Genomic DNA, 18091 nt, shown 5'->3' with positions numbered 1-18091 from the left:
AATAGATTCATCAGGCCATATATAGTAAGTATATATTTTAATTTATAAGCTACTGCCAAACTGTTTTCCAAAGTGGCTATGCAATAGAAAAATGATTTTAAAGCAACACTTAAAAGAGATGAGGAAGTTAGCTGGACAGATAACTGACAGCAGAATATTCCAGGCAAAGAAGCAGCAGGAAAGTCACGGAGGCTGAAGTAGCATGAGAAAGGGCAAGAATATAGGGATATGAGGCCCCAGAGTTAATGAAGATGGTGCAGATCAGATAGGCCCTTGGAGATAATTTTAAGGACTTCAGCTTTTACTCTGAGTGACAAGGTGACCCTCAGAGAGTGACGGTCCTGTCTGACTTTTGAAAGGTTTTTGTGGTTGCAGTGTTGAGAATAGGCTATAAAATGGCAAATGTAGAAGCCACAAGGGCTCTTAGGAAGCCACTGTCATCTGTACAAGAGATGATGATGGTCAGACTAAGGTAATAACATTTGAGGTGAGGAGAAGTGGTGAAGGAGGCACCAACAAGACTGCTGGTGGATCAGATATGGAATATGAGAGAAGGAAAGGAATCAAGGAAGATGTCATGGTTTTTGGCCTAAGCAACTGGAAGGATGGTGATGGGGAAGGCTACACACAGAGCAGGTTTTTGAGGGTGGTGAGTAGGGTTCAATTTTGGACATTCTGTTTTTGAGATACTTGTTAGACATTTCCAGTGGCGGTATCAAGTAAGTGGATGAGTATATATAATTCTGAAGTTCTGGAGGAAAGGTTGGGCTGCAGAGATGAATTTGGGAGTCATCAGTACATAGATGGTATTTAAAGTGATGAGTCTACAGATCACCAAGAGAGTTAGACCTACCAAGGGGGAAGATAAAAGGACCAAAGACTAAGCCCTGGCTCACTCTAATAGTAATAATTTGGGGGAAGGAGGAAGAACCAGCAAAGGAGATGGAAAAGGTGTAACCAGTGAAGTAGGAAGAAAACCAAGAGGGTCTAGATCCTGGAAGCCAAATGAAGAAACCCTACAATGGAAGAGGGAGGGATCCTCCTTTTGAAATGCGGCTCCTGTCTCAAGTATATGATGACTAAGAATTGACCTTTGGATTTAATAACCTGAAAGCCATTAGTGGTCTTGATCAGAGTAGTTTTGGTATTGAGGTGGAGGCAAAAGCTTGATTCCAGTAGGTTTAACAAAAAAAATGGGAGGAGAGGTGTTGGAGTCAGTGAGTATGACTGATTATGTTGAGCTTTGTTGCAAAGAAGAACAAAGAAATGGAAATGCAACTAGTAAGGGTTAGAAGTCCATAGAAGAATTTTTTAAAGATAGATGAATAGGGAGTTCCCGTTGTGGTGCAGTGGAAATGAATCCAGCTAGTAACCAGGAGGTTGCAGGTTCGATCCCTGGCCTTGCTCAGTGGGTTAAGGATCTGGCATTGCCATGAGCTGTGGTGTAGGTTGCAGACACGGCTCAGATCCTGAGTTGTTTGGCTGTGGCGTAGGCCAGCAACTGTAGCTCCGATTGGACCCCAGCCTCGAAACCTCCATATGCTGCAGGTGCAGCCCTAAAAACAAAAACAAAACAAAAAAAAACCCCCACCAAAACATACAGATAAATAATAGCATGCTTGTGTGCCAATAGAATTTTCTTGTAGAAAGTGAAATATTGATGGAGACTATCTGGATATTTTGAGAAATAGAAAGAGTGGGACCTAATGCCTTAGTGGAAGTTTTGGCTTTAGATAGGAGCATGGATAGTTGATTTGTGGTCACAAGCAGAAAGAGAGTATGTGAGCACAGATGCTGGTAGATAGGTAGATAATGGTGGTAGGAGACTGTTGGGGTTTTCTAGTTACTTTGGTATTCTCAGTGCTCAGAAACAAGCTTTATTCCTTCACTGTGTATTTTCAAACATGTTCCTAGAGTGAGTCACCCTCTCTGACATGTGCTAATTCCTGCTGACACATCCTTGTTCACACCTGGAATACCTATATCTTTTTTCTCTGCTTATTCAAACCCTACTCAAAGTCCAACTCAGATTCCACCTGCTCAGATGGGCCTTCCTCATCACCACTGCCTGAGACCATCTTTTGCTGTCTGCACTCTTCCAGTATTTACAGTTCAAATACATTATTTAGCATATATTTACTCCATGGCTGGCAATTATCTTTCCATGTATATGTTTCATATCTGCTCTTCTAGATTATAAACACATTGTGGGTTGGATTGATCTCAAACTTACTTTATACCCTTCACCATAATCTTCAACATGGTTGAGCCCATAAAAGAAACTCAAAGTTTGTGTTGATTGATTGCAAACAACCTAGAAGTTGCAAGTGAAGCTCATCTGTACAGATGCGAGAGGAGACCACCTTTCCATCCTTTGTTGTTTCCTCTACCTGAGTACCCAACAGCTATCTTTGGAGCTCTCCAGGTGAACCTCCAACTCTTCCTAGGACTGAGAAGTCTCTCCAAGAGAAGGGTTAGTAGCAAACAAATTGAGAAAAGAAACAGTGTAAGAAGAGGAAATTCTCAACAGAATTGTTACATCAGGTTATATTTTTATTTTAAACAACATTTATTCATTTGATAAATACGTAGTCGTCTTCCATGTGTGGACACTTCTGTGTGTGTTGGTGCCGTGCTACCCATGGGGATGCAATGGTGAGAAAGTAGAGGGGGTTCCTGCCCTCCTCACATTTGTAGCTTGGTGTCTGGCATAATGTGAGTAGTACTTTGGAGTTCCTGTCGTGGCTCAGTGGTTAATGAACCTGACTGGGAACCATGAGGACAAGGGTTCAATCCCAAGCCTTGCTTAGTGGGTTAAGGATCAGGGGTTGTCATGAGCTGTGGTGTATCTCGCAGATGAGGCTTGGATCCCACATTGCTGTGGCTGTGGCTCCAATTCGATCCCTAGCTTAGGAACCTCCCTATGCCTCAGGTGCGGCCCTAAAAAGACCAAAAAAAAAAAAAAATGTGAGTAGTACTGCGATCTGATTTTTTCAGTGTGGTACCTGTAATCACCCCCAGATAGTTTTGCTTCACTTATAATTATCTAGAGTCACTTCTGTATTTTGTTGGTTGAGGAATGCCATAAACCCCATAAAACTCTTGCAGGTGCCCTTATACCACAGGGTTCATTGTGATACAGGTCAGGACATGTCTTCATGTGACGTACTTAAAACCAGTACATGATGTACCTAAAACCAGTAACCAGTACATCTTTGTCCTAACATTTTGTAGAGCAGCACTGGCCAACAGAAATTCAGTGGAAGCCACAGATGTGATTTAAAATTTTCGAGCAGCCACATTAAAAGAAAAAAAAAACATGTGAAATTAAAACAGCTTTAGGACATCATTTCAACATGAAATCAACATTAAAAAATTATTAAGATTTTACATTCTTTTGTTGTGGTTAAGTCTTTGCAATCCATTGTATATTAGGTCTGAAATTCTTATAGCACATCTCATTTTGGACCAGTCACACCTTAAGGGTTTAAGAGCTGCATGTGGCTCATGGCTGCCATCCTGGATGACACAGCTTAAAGTATATACATTTTAAGTGCTGTCCCTGGTCTCACTCAAGCAGAGGTATAACTTCAGAAGAGCTGCTTGATCATAGGACCTGGCATCAGGACACAGCTAGGCCTCCAAGGGAGGAGTGCCTGGCAGGTGTTGGAACTTAGATTCCATTTTGCAGTGTAAGCGTCCAGATAAGAAAAACTGTCCTGGGAGTTCCCTTCGTGGCTCAGTGGTTAATGAACCGACTAGGATCCATGAGGATGCAGATTCGATCCCTGGCCTCGCTTAGTGGGTTAAGGATCCTCATTGCTGTGAGCTGCGGTGTAGGGTCCCAGACTCGGCTCAGATCGGTGGCTCGGATCCTGTGTTGCTGTGGCTGTGGTGTAGGCCAGTGGCTGCAGCTCCAATTCTACCCCTAGCCTGGGAGCTTCCATATGCCACTGGTGTAGCCCTAAAAAGCAAAAAACAAACAAAAAACTGTCCTGGACTTTACAGAACATCAATGAGTGACTTTACTCTTCTTGGAGAGTAGATAAAAGCAAGTGTCTATCCATAATTGAGAGCTAAATTTGGTGATAAATGTCAGGTCATGTTAGATGCCACAGATAATTTTTAAATGTTTAGTAGGCTTTTGGTTTTCTCTTTGCAAATTTATCTGTAGAAAAAAATCAATGTAATTTTTATATGTTTTGCCTCCAAAGTCAGTTTTTACTTATCCCAATTCTATACCTTCTGTGCCCAAAGGGAAGTTAGGGAAAGCACAGGATGGGTCCCCTGAACCCCAGTTTCTAAGTAGTTGAAGGAAACATATCGTTCTAAGCATCTGTTTCAGCCCCTCCAGTGGGGCCAGGTCCTGTCTCTGCACAAGGTGTCCTCACCCCTGACTTTCCTAAGAGGCCTGCGCTTTTCTAAATTAAGCCCAGCCGGTCCTATTTGTGAACAGAGAGGCTCCAGCCAAGTGGGAGAGATTCATCCTGCTGAAGAATGTGCTGGGGACATGGAGAGAATCGCTGAGATCACTGGTATTTATATGTATGTTTTCTCACTTGCCAGCTCAGTTGGCCACATCAACAGAGGCTTCTGGGACTCAACCAGGATTTTAACAGAGTGACTGAAGAGGGTTTAAGTTGAAGAGCACCAAGGCAATGTGTATATTGGGACCTCTGAGCTCAGAGTCTAAATAAAACATACCCAAGATACCTCGTATTTTGCTCCATATTTTCAGATGGACTCTTTTTTAGGGCAGACTATTTTTTTAGGTTCACAGCAAAACTGAACAGAAGGTACAGAGATTTCCCATATACCCATTCCCCATATATGTACAGCCTCCCCAACTGTCTGAATCCAAGGACACCTCATTTTAATCTTTCTCAGGTCCCTAAACTCAGGGTTGACCAGAAATACCTATCGCTCCTTATGATTTGTTTATCTTACTACCTTTGGGGAAACTAATGTTTGTTGAACACCTCTTATATATCAGATATTTTTATTTACACATTTTCATTTAAATTTTACAGTATCCCTGAAAAGTAGTGATTGTAAGCACCAGATTGTAAGCATAACTTAGGTTAAGTGATTTACTTTGAGAATACAGAGGATGAACCATGTGGAACTATGTGAAACTGTAAAAAAAAAAAAAAAATGGTTGAATAGCTGCACTTTCATAAGATTCAGCCTAACAGAATGTGAGAGAGTAAGTATTTGAACACGGGCCAACTTAGTTCTAAAGTCTACACTCTTCTTTGTGTTTTACCAAACCACTGCTCTAAGTGCCAGGTATTTTATTTTCCCCTTGGCAGCTCTATAGTTTAAGATTTACATGCTTCCTCCCTAAAAGATTAGAACGGGGGGTGGAGGAGAGGAGGGCAGTGAGCTCAAAGGAAGGGAAACCCAGAGTATGACAAATCTTGAGTTGGGTCTGGGAATGTTTCTTTGGAGGCTAAAGCCAGGAGTTGTAGGATGGACTTGTGTTGATTTGTGTACCTGCTGCTATTTATATCTGTCACCTGTGTGCATTTCCGTACCAGCTATTTGATTCTGGGTCTCTTTTGTTTACCACACTCTACTATAATTATCTACTTAATTGTCTCCATAGGCTATAAATTCCCTGAGGACTGTGATTGTGTCTGCCTTGCTCTTTTTAGTACTTACTAGAGTGCCCTGCACATCCAAAGGAGATACTCAATAAATATTTTTGATTTTAAAAAAAAGTGAATAAACAAATGCTACCATCTCACAAGTTAGATACCCTGTCTTCAGCCCAATGAGCACACTTTCTGTCTCTGTCTCTCTCTCACATGTGTGCACGCACATGCACACACACACGAGCCCTGGCTGTGTCCGGCCAAATACCTGACCACCTTAAAATTCATCCACAGCCCCAGTGCTTACTCATAGGTGGTTGTCTGTGTTTGTCTGATCAAGGGAAACTGAGCTGAGAAGAAGTTGGTGCTGTTTTCAGGCCTCTTCGAAGGCCCGATGTGGGTTGGGCTTAAAAGAGTGATCTGAACAGAGGAGTTCTGCCATTTGGATGGAGATCCTTCTATTTTGTATTGTATAAACTAAAACTTTTCCACTTGGTTTTTTTCCATTTCTTTGGGAGACTGAACACTAGAACAGTCTCTGGCAGGAGAGTGCCTGGAATTGTGGTTGCTGAGACTGGAGACACTGCCCTACTGTCCTTGCCTTGGCAATGAACTTACTTGTCACATGTTGGGGCAACTTAGGTGTCTAATTTGTAGCTTCACTTCACTAATGGAAGACAGAGAGCCTAGAATCTGTAGAAAGGCAGGGATTGTACCTCTGAATAGTCTTTTCTCTCCCTGAGGATCTAAGGACCTTTATGATTTGCATTTGAGCACCTTCTGCCTAGGCATCTCACATCAACAGAGATGAATAATGCAGGTGAAATTATAATCCTTATGGGCAAGAGGAGAAGCTCTGATTCAAATTAATTGACTATATAAAAACATAAAGCCCTGGTGTTGACTAGTCTAAGGTCACACAGTTAATGACAAAGCAAAATATTTAGACCCTTTAGGGGCCTATTTTTGCTTTAAAACCAGGTGAATGGAAAGAAATGTCATCTACAAAACAACTCATTTGGAAGCTAATAAAATATGTTTCTAGGGATTGTGTAGGGTCCAACCCCATGTCCCTTGTTCAGGACAGCTAGAACCCCTCTTGAAAGTACCCAGTACTGTGCTCGCTTTGGCAGCACATATACTAAAATTGGAACGATACAGAGAAGATTAGCATGGCCCCTGTGCAAGGATGATACTCAAATTTGTGAAGCGTTCATTTAAAAGAAAAAAAAATACCCAGTACTTCACTGTGTTTTATAGAGCTATGGATTTGCCCCAGTGGTATCAGAGAAGTCTGGAAAAGAGTTCACTGTAAACAAAAAATATTTGTGAACTATACTTTTTCTGGAAAGGATATGGTTCTAAAAAGAAAAAAAATATTTTTTTAATAAAATCCATACACTAAGAGTTACTTTTCACTTTGGGTTAATAATCAGGAATTATAAGAGGATCTGCTTACAAAATTTTTGAGACTCTTCTTCCTGTTAAACTGTTTCTTTTAAATTCTTTTAGTTTGGGAGTTCCCGTTGTGGCTCAGTGGTAACAAACCCAACCAGTATCCAAGAGGACAAAGTTCGATGCCTGGCATCGCTCAGTGGGTTAAGGGTTCAGCATTGCTGTGAGCTGTGATGTAGATCACAGATACAGCTCGGATCCGCGTTGCTGTGGCTATGGCATAGGCTGGTTAGCTGCAGCTTCAATTCGACCCCTATCCTGGGAACTTCCATATGCTGCAGGTGTGACCCAAAAAAGCAAAAACGAAAAATAACTTCTTTTAGTTTACGGAATTGATTTAGAGTGAAATCTGGCCATATTTATTTTTGCTCCAAATAAAGACTCTACTATGGGAGAGTCTCTTCCCCCTTGCTTGTTTCCTCCTCTCTTACAAAAGTGTAGTACCCATTTCCTTCACCCACTGACCCTGATTCACCTCTTAGCACACTGAAAAGCACTTTGGTTCTGGCAAGCTTTAATCTTCAACACATAGTTTACTTGCTGATGTTATCAATGAATGGATGCTGGTATGCTGTCAAGCTTTTTCTTTTTCTTCTTTTTCTTTTTTTGAGTGCCTGCTCTTCCCCCAGCAGCAAATTATGAGGGATATGAAATATGACATAATCCCTGTCCTCAAATTGCTTAAAGATTAGTTGAAACACACACACATGTGAAATTAAATACCAAAACAAAAATGTAAGTTAGCAATTCAAGACATGATAAAGTATTTATTCTATAAACATATACTGAGAGCTATTGAGGGCAAAGTACTTTTCCAGATATTAAAACCTAGAAGCGGAGCCAGACATTTTAAATAACTAATCAAAGCAGAGCGAGAAGACTTCTGTCCTAGAGATAAGTGTCAGATGACTGAGTCCTGGTTTACTCTGGACAGTCCTGGTTTTGCCTGTTGTCCTGGTATAGTTATGATAGCGCCTTTCCACTTTCAGAAGAGTCGCAGTATGGATGCTAAATTATAGTTACCTTAGTTATAAACAAAGTTCAGTGGGAGCGAAGAGAAATGAATTATTAAGTTCTGAATGGGGGATTGGGGAAAGTTTCCTGGAGCACAGGGTTGGTGGCAGGGGATCGGATGTTTGAACTAAACCATAATGAACAACAGTTTTAGAAAGGAGAAGGCATCAGGGGCTGAGCTCTGGCAAAGCCTTGGTGGCATTCAAGGGCATTGATGTGACTTCCATCTGCAGCAGCCCTTCGTTTAGAGGCGAAGAGGGTAGCACTATCAAAGACCAGAGGAGTCTTGCCGTAAACCGTCATCACTCAGAACTCTGGTTTTCAGAAAAGACAGCTGCTGGATAATGAGTGATGTCATGGTCAGACCAGACGGGTTACAGTTCAAGGAGGGAAGGGAGCGGGGGAGGCAGGAGAAGAGAGAGTATGAGGCAATGTGAGAGTTGAAGGAGACTGGAGGAGGCTGGGAGAGGAGGGGAGAGACCTGTGCTTTTGTTAGTTCAATCTGTCCAGTTAAAGTTGCAGGAGTTCCCCTTGTGGTGTAGCAAGAACAAATCTAACTAGTGTCCAAGAAGATGCAGATTCAATCCCTGGCCTCAGTGGGTTAAGGATCCTGTGTTGCCATGAGCTGTGGTGTAGGTCACAGACTCAGCTCAGATTCTGAGTTGCTGTGGCGTAGGCCAGCAACTACAGCTCAGGTTTGCTCAGATTTGACCCCAGCCTGGGAACTTCCACATGCTGAAGGTGGGGCCCTAAAACGACCAAAAAAAAAAAAAAAAAAAAGAGAGAGAGAGAGAGAGCTTGCTGATTCCTCTCTGAAAGAATTCTCTGCTAATTTTATTTCTTCCCTGTGACCCCAGTTGTATTCTGAGTCCCCCAGGTTTACAGGACAGGTTTATTTTCTTATCCCTCAGTGTTAGGCTCAGCACTGCTTTTTTATTTAAGTCCATTGGCTGAAAGAAGCAGCTATAGGGCACCAGACCATCATTGCTATCTATGACCATAGTTTGGGAAATTCCAGAGGGGAAAATGAAAAAATAAAAACAGAGTATGGACATCTACCTTTTCATGATGAAAATTCCCCCTTTTAACTTTTCATTATGAGAATTTTCAAAAGAAGAAAAAGAGAACCTATGTACCTGTCCCCGACTACTGGGACCACGTACCTGTTTCTGTCCTCCCCACTCCTTAGAGCAGGTCTCGGACATCACAGAACTATATCTGGAAAGAGATTAGAATGTTCCCTTAGCCAAGAAGGGCTTTGTTTTTAACCATAACCGCAATGCTCTTACTGTACCCAAAAAACTTAAAAATAATTTCTTAATACTATTTAATGCTTGGTCCATACTCACCTTTCTCTCTAAAATGACCATTTTAAGTTCTGGAGATCTTAACTAGTACCTCCCAGAGTACACTAAGCACAGGAGTAGAATATTTGGCCTTTTTGTGGGAGAGGGTGAGAGGCAGAAGAGGCCGGAATTCTAAGCTGCATTCGGGGAAGTCGGCTGGTGACTTGAGTTGCCCTGGGGCAAGTTATTTTTCCTTTTCATGCCTCAGTTTAACAACTTATTTTCAATGGGTTAGTAATATACCTCTTAGGAAATATTGCAGTTTAAAACAGAGAAGGTCTTCTAAAAGCTTCGAATAGAAAGTTTTTTGTGGTAAAATTACACATGATTATCCAATCCCACCCCCTGCCCTTTTTTTGCCTTTTTTTTGGGGGGGGGGGCACCCTCGGCACACGGAGGTTCCTGGGCTAGGCATCAAATTGAAGCTGTAGCTGCCAGCCTATACCACAGCCACGACAATGTGGGTTCTGAGCCATGTCTGTGACCTACACCACAGCTCACGGCAATGCCAGATTCTTAACCCATTGAGCAAGGACAGGAATTGAACCTGCATCTCATGGATACTAGTCAGCCAATCCCCTTTTTCTTCAACAAACACACAGTCATTCCACTGCTGCTTTTACCTGTCTGTTCCTGATTCAGTGCATTTACCACACCTACAGGTGCAAAACACTGAGGGCCTCAGGTTAGTCACAGCTGCTAGGTATTTGAATCAGGGTACTTAAATTTTTCATTTACCCTCACTACAACCCTCAAGGTAATTTCTAACCCCATTTTACTGATGAGGAAATTAGGTTCTAAGAGGCTAAGTAACATAAAAAAAAGTCAGCCAGATAGTAAGTGGCAGAAAGGGATTTCTGCCTTTCTAGGTTTGCTGTCCTGAAACCCATGTCCCAGCATCACAATGCTGAAAGGCGTAAGCTGACAACCAGCATACCTGGCCAGTTCCACTATACCCACATTTTTCTCTGTTCCAAGGAAGTCTAATTTAAAAGAGTAAAACGACTGATAGACAAAACATGATATGGTGCATCAACATTGAAATACAAAAAGAATATTATGAAAAGTCAGAGACATAACAAATGGCTTTTAGGAGTTTCCGTTGTGGCTCAGCAGGTTACGAACCGACTAGCTGAGCTCCAGTTGGCCCCATAGCCTGGGAACCTCCATATGCCATGAGTGTGGCCCTGAAAAAAAAACCAAGCCCTAGGAATTTATGGTGGTATAATTAAGTGATAAGAATTACTACATATTGCACATCACACATGCAGTGAGGATAGTGTCTAGCACACATGCACATCATTATTATATCTGAACTGAAGAGCAAAACTATAAACTGCCTTCAAGCATCTCTAACAAAGATTAGCACTGGATATCTCAATATGTCTTGCCAATCTTGCCCCCCCCACCTCCAGCCCCCATGGTTACCACCCGGTAAGGTACTCCTTCCTTCTCATTAGGATCGGAGTAAAGAGTCTCAAAACTCATCTTGCCAACCTCAGGGTCTCCACTATTTAAGTTTTTCCTAAAGCACATCTCACATTATTTTACTCTTTTCCATCAAAAAGCTTTTAATGGTTTTTAATTGCCTAGCAATTAAATTTTACACAGCTCAGCTTGAGAATGGAGTCAACTCATATTTGACCTCACCTTATCGATCCAGCTGTATCTCCCATCACACTCCACCAGCCTAACTGGATTTTCCACACTATTCCCGGGCTTTCCAAATGCCAGGTCGTTGTTCTCCCTTCAGCTTCATTAAACACCATGCCACTTGCGAAGCCCTACTTTATCTCTTTCACTAAAAGCCATTTCTTTTTTTTCTTTCTTTTTTTTTTTCTTTCTAGGGCCACACCTGTGGCATATATAAGTTCTCAGGCTAGAGGTCGAATCAGACTACAGCTGCCAGCCTATCCCACAGCCACAGCAACTGGGGATCCAAGCCGCAACTGTGACCTATACCACAGTTCACAGCAATGCCAGATATTTAACCCACTGAGTGAGGCCAGGGATCAGATCTGCGTCCTCATGGATGATAGTCAGATTCATTTCCACTGAGCCACGACTGAAACTCCTCTTCCGGCTTGTTGAAACATTTTTTATAACAAATGAAATAAAATTCACATACCAAAACAACTCACTCATTTAAAATATACAATTTAATGTACACATCAGTGTTTCTAGAATATCCAGAGTTGTGAAAATATCATAGCAATGAATTTGAGAACATTTTTATCACTCCAAAAAGTTATCCCCAACCTGTATCTACCACTGCCAATTCCCTATCCCCCCCTTAGCCCTAGTCAACCAGCAGTCCAGTCTATTTCTCTGTGGATTTTCCAATTCTAGACATTTTGTAAAAATAGAATCACACAATTTTGTGGGTTTTGTGACTGCTTTAATTTGGCATAATGTTTTCAAGGTTCACTCATGTTGTAATATATAGCATTACTTTTTATGGCCAAATAACATTCCACTGTTTGGATATACCACATTTTGTTTATTTATCAATCCATGGATGAAATTTTAAAAGCTATTCTACAATTTTGCTATATTAAATATTTATGCTTGCTCAGATCCTGCGTTGCTGTAGCTGTGGTGTAGGCTGGCGGCTACAGCTCCGATTCGACCCCTAGCCTGGGAACCTCCATATGCTGTAGGAGCAGCCCCTAAAAAGACAAAAGACAAAAAAAAAAAGGGAAAGGAAGAAAGAAAAATTAAAAAATATATATTTATGCTTGAAATAAGTGAGCTAAACAGCAATTGTACATTTGGATTGTATGGAAATTTCTGTCTTAATAGTACATTTCCTCATCTGCGAGGACCTTTTCTACCCTTGTATGTCTTACACAGTAAACCTTCCCCGGATTAGGGTGTATCTGAACTTCCTCATCAGTGATCACCTTTAGCATTTTAAATCCGTTCCTTGGAATTTTACTCTTCTCAACAAGACTGCAAGCATACTGAGCATAAGAAATATATTTTAGATTCACAAACATAGAGAACAGACTTGTGGTTGCCAAGGGAGAAGTGAGCATAGAGGAGAGATGGGGCCGGAGTTTGGGATTAGCGAAGGCAAACTGTTACATGTAGATCAGATAAACAACAGGGTTCTACTTTATAGTGCAGGGAACTGTCATCAATATCCTGTGACAAACCATAGTGGGAAAGAATTTGAAAAAGATATGTATATGTATGTGTAACTGAATCACTTTTCTGAATAGCAGAAATTAACACAATGTTGTAATTTCCGCAAATATAGTTGTAAATCAACTATATTTCAATAAAGTTTAAAAAAAGAAATATATGTTAAAGTCTTTATTATTTCCCACAAGACCTGTTAAGTCGCTTTCTGCGCTAAGAGCATAAGTGTGGAGGAGAGAGCCCTGCAGGGGTCAGAGCAGGGCCTTTAATGCTCCCTGGCTGTGACCATGCTTTTTCAATTTAAACTTCTTCATCTCCCATTCCAGGTGTCTTGTGGAATGTTAGTAGGACACTAACATTGTACAAACTGTTGACCTCATTAATATAATGGGTAATAATGCTTCTACTCTAATGATGGAAGGATTGATACATTTTACAGTAAGTTTTTTTTTTTTTAATTGGTCAGGCAAAACCATTTCTCTTTTGATTTTTGTTGTTTTTACTGTTGCCATAATAAGCAGTTGTTTATTTTATTGATTGATTGATTGGCTTTTTTAGGGCTACAGGAGTGGCATATGGAAGTTCCCAGGCAAGGGGTCAAATTGGAGCTGTAGCTGCTGGCCTTGCCACAGCCACAGCAATGTGGGATCTGAGCTGTTTCTGCAACCTACGTTGCAGCTCACAGCAAAGCCAGATCCTTAATGCACTGAGCAAAGCCAGGGATTGAGCCTGTGTCCTCATGGATTCTCATCGGGTTTGTTACCACTGAGCCACAATGGCAACTCCTAAGCAGTTTTTTATAATTTCATCTGGTTAAGGTATCAGAACTGGAGAACCAGCAGACAGCTTTAGGCTGAAGCTAATTGACTCTTCACAAAAAATCTGAGTATATTTTAGTTCAGACTTTTGGATGTGGGACCAGATTCTAATCAGCTGGGTTGAAAGTGGCCCAAGAGTCTGGCCCAAGTGTCTGCACTGAGGCGAGCAGGCAGGAGCAATGAGCTCTACATCCAGATCTCCTCAACTGGAGTCTCCTTTCTGGTTGGGCAGTGGGGAGAGGCTGCTGACCTGAGTCACAGAGGGGATCTCCTTACACTTTGTGTGAATCTCTAGAGGCTTTGGGGCTCTTCTACATGGCACTGGATGCTGGGTGATCTGGAGTTGAGCCGTGGGACCAGGTACCAGGAGACCAGTTGGGGCACGCACTCCTGATACACCCAGCCAGAGGCAGACCCTCTTCTTTCGAGAAAGCTTTAGTGCCATAATGTGGATGTCACCCCTTACCTAATACTCTTCCTGGTCTAGGTTTCTCTGGATAGCTTCCTTCTCCTGGGCTACATCTTGATCTTTAGGAGGCTTCAGTAAATGAAAGAGTGTGGAGTTTGGAGTCAGGAAGATCTAAAGCTTTATGCTTGTCACCATCACTGTTAGCTGTGTGACTTGGGGCAAATTGTCCTTCCTGGGCATTGATACCTTCATTCAGCAATGTGACTGGTGAGGTGAGGGCCACAGTGGGAGCAGGGTGTCCACCCCTGGGGCCTGGTGGAGGAGCTGCTCTCAGGAAGAGTTGGGAAGGCTCTGGGAAGCACTACCCAAGCCTCAGACCACGTGGGGTCCTTTCCATAGCAGGACCCCCAGGTCTTCCTTTGAGTCCCACGGCAGTTGGACCAGGTGCTATGAGGACAGGGCACAGTTTCAGGACAGCTGGCATTCCCCCCCTCCCCCCCCCCTCAGGTTCTGGGAGAGAAGCCCTCAAGGTATGGTGAGGGTGGGGTCTATTCTGAGACTGGGGACAGGGGTTGTCTTTTTGTTTATTTTTGTTCTTGGGTGGGGGTTGGTTTTTGTTGGTTTTTGATTGGGTTTGTTTTGGCACCTAGCTCAAGGCTTTCAGAAATTCCCAGGCCAGGGATGGAACCTGCGCCAGCTCAAGCCACAGCAGTGACAAATCAGGATCTTTATCCCTGCTAGGCCACCTGGAGAACTCCTCTTTTGATTTTTAAAAAAGGTTTTTTAGGATTCACTGTGTCACAGCTTCTAGTAGGACAAAATTTTTGAAAATTTTTGTTTTTAAAAAAGGATAGCCACATTGTAGATTATATGAACAGTGGATCAATTTATAAAGTTACAATTGGGAGTTCACATTGTGGCTCAGCAGTAACGAACCTGACTAGTATCCATGAGGAGGCGGATTAGATCCCTCAGTGGGTTAAGAATCTGGTGTTGCCATGACCTGTGGTGTAGGCCACAGACGTGGCTCGGATCCTACATTGCTGTGGCTGTGGTGTAAGGTGGCAGCTGCAACTCCTATTTGACCTCTAGCCTGGAAACTTCCATATGCTGTGGGTATAGCCCTGAAAAAAAATCCTGTTTCTTTAATTTTGTATTCATATGAGATGATGGATCTTCACTAAACTTACTTCGTGATGTTTGTAAGTCAAGTCATTATGCCGTATGCTTTACACTTACACTGTGCAGTATGTAAATGATATCTCAACAAAGCTGGAATTAAAAAAAGGTATAGATAGCATGTCAAGTAAAAAGAAAGGGTCTTAAAAAATTGAATCCTTGGAAAGGAAGCAGGTAGTTGGTTACTAGTTTCTTTGGTCGACTTAAAAAAAAAACATGCGCAACCTAAAAGATGAGAGTTAATCATTACTTAGGGCAAAATGAGGACTGTAGCCCAGGAGGTAGCATTGTAGGTAGCTCTGAAAAACTCTCCAAAGAAGTAGGGGGGAAGATCAGAATATAAGTGATTTTGGTGAAGGCGAAGGTACATGCAACCAAACACACATTTTGCAGAAGGTTGCTGCTAGTCTCCAGAAGGTTAGTCCTAGTCATAAGGAGCAGATGTCACCATGAAGGGTTTTAGTGCTTTTCTAGATATGAGGAGATGCAAGAATTGGGCTCATAAAATCTCCTGAAAATATCTAACTCTCTGAAGACCTGTTCTGCCAGTTTTCTTAGAGCCCAGAGAACCTCCCTCCTGATCTCCACCCTGAGCTCCTTTCAGGGGGTGTTGAAGGTCAGCTGCAGCGGCTCACAATTCAGTCCTTGTAGAGGCAGTGGGTAAATGCCAATCTCCAGTTCACACTTTTAACCTAATTCTATATTGAACCGCGGTAAACACAAAAGTGGAAATCAGTTCAGGAGAATCTTGTGTTCAGTGTGAACTGGTGTTAAGATTCTGGTCAAGTGATGTTTCATGAAACAAAACAAGCTACCAGCAAGGAGAAAATCTGATTAAACACAGTCAATCTGTAAACTTGTGGTTAGCCAAGTCCTCTAGCTCTAGGTGTTAATGAAAGCTTATCGTATTTCTTATCATTTAATTTCACCTTCATCATTGAGATTTTTCCTGAGTTAGGTGGGTTAATACTCCTCTGGGGACAAAGAAAAAAGAGGCTTTCTCCTCCCCAGCCACCCTTTCTTGAGGACATACATTTCCTTAGATAACTTGACAAAGAGCTGAGAAGATTTGGTGATAAGAAAATGCAATTAATTTCCGATCCCTGTCAGCTATACTTGGAATTTAACAATTTACATATGAATATTTACTAATGAAGACTGGAGAAATGTAATTAATTATGCAGTGGTTTTTGTGTAGAAGGAGGTTACCGAGGTTTAGAATTTAATGCTGTAAATTGGAATGTCCTTGCATTTCCACCTGGTAGATTTTGTAGCACCCATGAAATTACCTTGATCCATCTGAACAATGGATTAAAAGATTTAAGATATAATCTGTTGGAATGAAACTTTTGACAGTTCTGTCTCAGACTCTGTAAACTGTATTGTCTGTTTGATGGAATAAGCAGAATGCTAGAGATATTCTTTTTTTTCTTTCCTCCCTTTTAATTTCTCTTTTTTATTTCTCTCAGGATAAAGCTAACATAAGGATGCTCAGGTTGGGCACATATGTGCAGGTGTCTAGGATACTCCACCTTTGGTATAATAATTTTCTTTCCTTTCTATGGCATATTATTAGTTTAATATGTGATTAAGGCTGAGAACGTCAGCTATCCTAATCAGAGAATGTAAACTGTTGGGTTTTTTTTTAAGTAATAATAGTGAATACTTTTTTTAAAAAAACTGAACTATAGTTGATTTACAATATTGTGTTTTATGTGTACAGCAAAGTGATTCAGACATATATACTTACATATATTTGTGTCTAAAAAGTATGTATATATGCATTTTTTCAGATTCCTTTCTACTATAGGTTATTACAAGATATTAAGTATAGTCCTTTGTGCTATACAGTAAATCCTTTTTGTTTATCTATTTTCTATAGAGTGGTGTGTATCTGTTAATCACATACTCCTAATTTATCCTCCCCTTCCCCTTAAGTAACCATAAGTTTGTTTTCTATGTCTGCAAGTCTGTTTTTCTTTTTGTAGGTAAGTTCATTTGTATTTTTTTTTCAAATTCCACGTGTAAGTGATACCATATAATATCTGTCTTTGAATTACTTCACTCAGTATGATAATCTCTAGGTCCATCCATGTTGCTGCAAATGGCACTATTTCATCCTTTTTTAATCACTAAGTAGTATTCCATTATATGTATAGATATACATTTCATCTTTTTTATCCATTCATCTGTCAATGGACACTTAGGTTGTTTCCATATCTTGGCTATTGTAAATAGTGCTGGGGTGCATGTATCTTTTCTAATTAGAGTGTCTGTCTTTTCCGGGTATATTCCCAGGAGTGGGATTTCTGGATCATATGTTAGCTCTATTTTTAGTTTTTTGTGGAACCGCCATACTGTTCTGGATAGTGGCTGCAGCAATTTCAATTCCCACCAGCAAGGTAGGAGGGTTTCCTTTTCTCTACGCCCTCTCCAGCATCTGAACAATTTTTAAATACTTACTGCCTACCCGGAACTGTGCAGCATACATTTTGTGCATCATTTCATTTAGTCTTTTAACATCCTTATAAGTACCATTATGATCCTCCCTTGCTAGATGAGGAGGTCAAGGCATTTAGAGAGGACAGGTGACAAGCCCTCTCTTCACCTTCAGGGTCTATGCTCTCAACCACTATACTTCCTCCACGGTATTCTTTCAAGAGTTAAAAAAATGTAACACATTCCCTAATTTTATAATTCACCACATTTTACTAAATCAGGCAAAAAATGGCAGTGTTTCCTGAGCAGGTCTCTGGCTGAAATGCTGGAGCAAAAGTGGAATGCTGGATTCAGTTATTGCTTTTATTTTAGAGGAATCCATATGAATTTAAATTTTCTTATCTTTAAAACAGATAAATAGATAAATGCTAAAGTCTTCAAATCTGTGACTCTTTTACTAATTAATTCAAATATTGACTTCATTTTCTTATTTAGAACTGATAGAGCCTGAATAGTGTAAATCCTCCATTTTTTTCTCCTTTTAAATCTAAAGATTTTTCCCTGGTGGGGCTGAGGTCTCTGAAGGGCACTAGTTAGCCTGAGAATGAAGGAGAAGTGGCTGCAGGTTGCTAAGCAGCTGTGTGCAAAGCAGTGTTCCAGGTGTTCTTGGTGTATTACGTACATTATCTC

At 41.2% G+C, this 18091-nt stretch overlaps 1 protein-coding gene and 1 non-coding gene across 5 annotated transcripts in view; both read left to right on the top strand.

Moving 5' to 3' along the window:
- Positions 1-18091, top strand: part of PDE4DIP (phosphodiesterase 4D interacting protein) — a 214513-nt gene that overhangs the window by 84901 nt on the left and 111521 nt on the right. The window lies entirely within an intron of this gene.
- LOC125130193 (U6 spliceosomal RNA) lies at positions 6715-6817 on the top strand. The gene has a single exon (XR_007135689.1). It is a non-coding gene; the product is annotated as a U6 spliceosomal RNA (small nuclear RNA).

This window comes from Phacochoerus africanus, chromosome 6, assembly GCF_016906955.1.
Source record: "Phacochoerus africanus isolate WHEZ1 chromosome 6, ROS_Pafr_v1, whole genome shotgun sequence".
NCBI classification, from domain to species: domain Eukaryota; kingdom Metazoa; phylum Chordata; class Mammalia; order Artiodactyla; family Suidae; genus Phacochoerus; species Phacochoerus africanus.
This window is presented reverse-complemented; position numbering and strand designations above follow the sequence as displayed.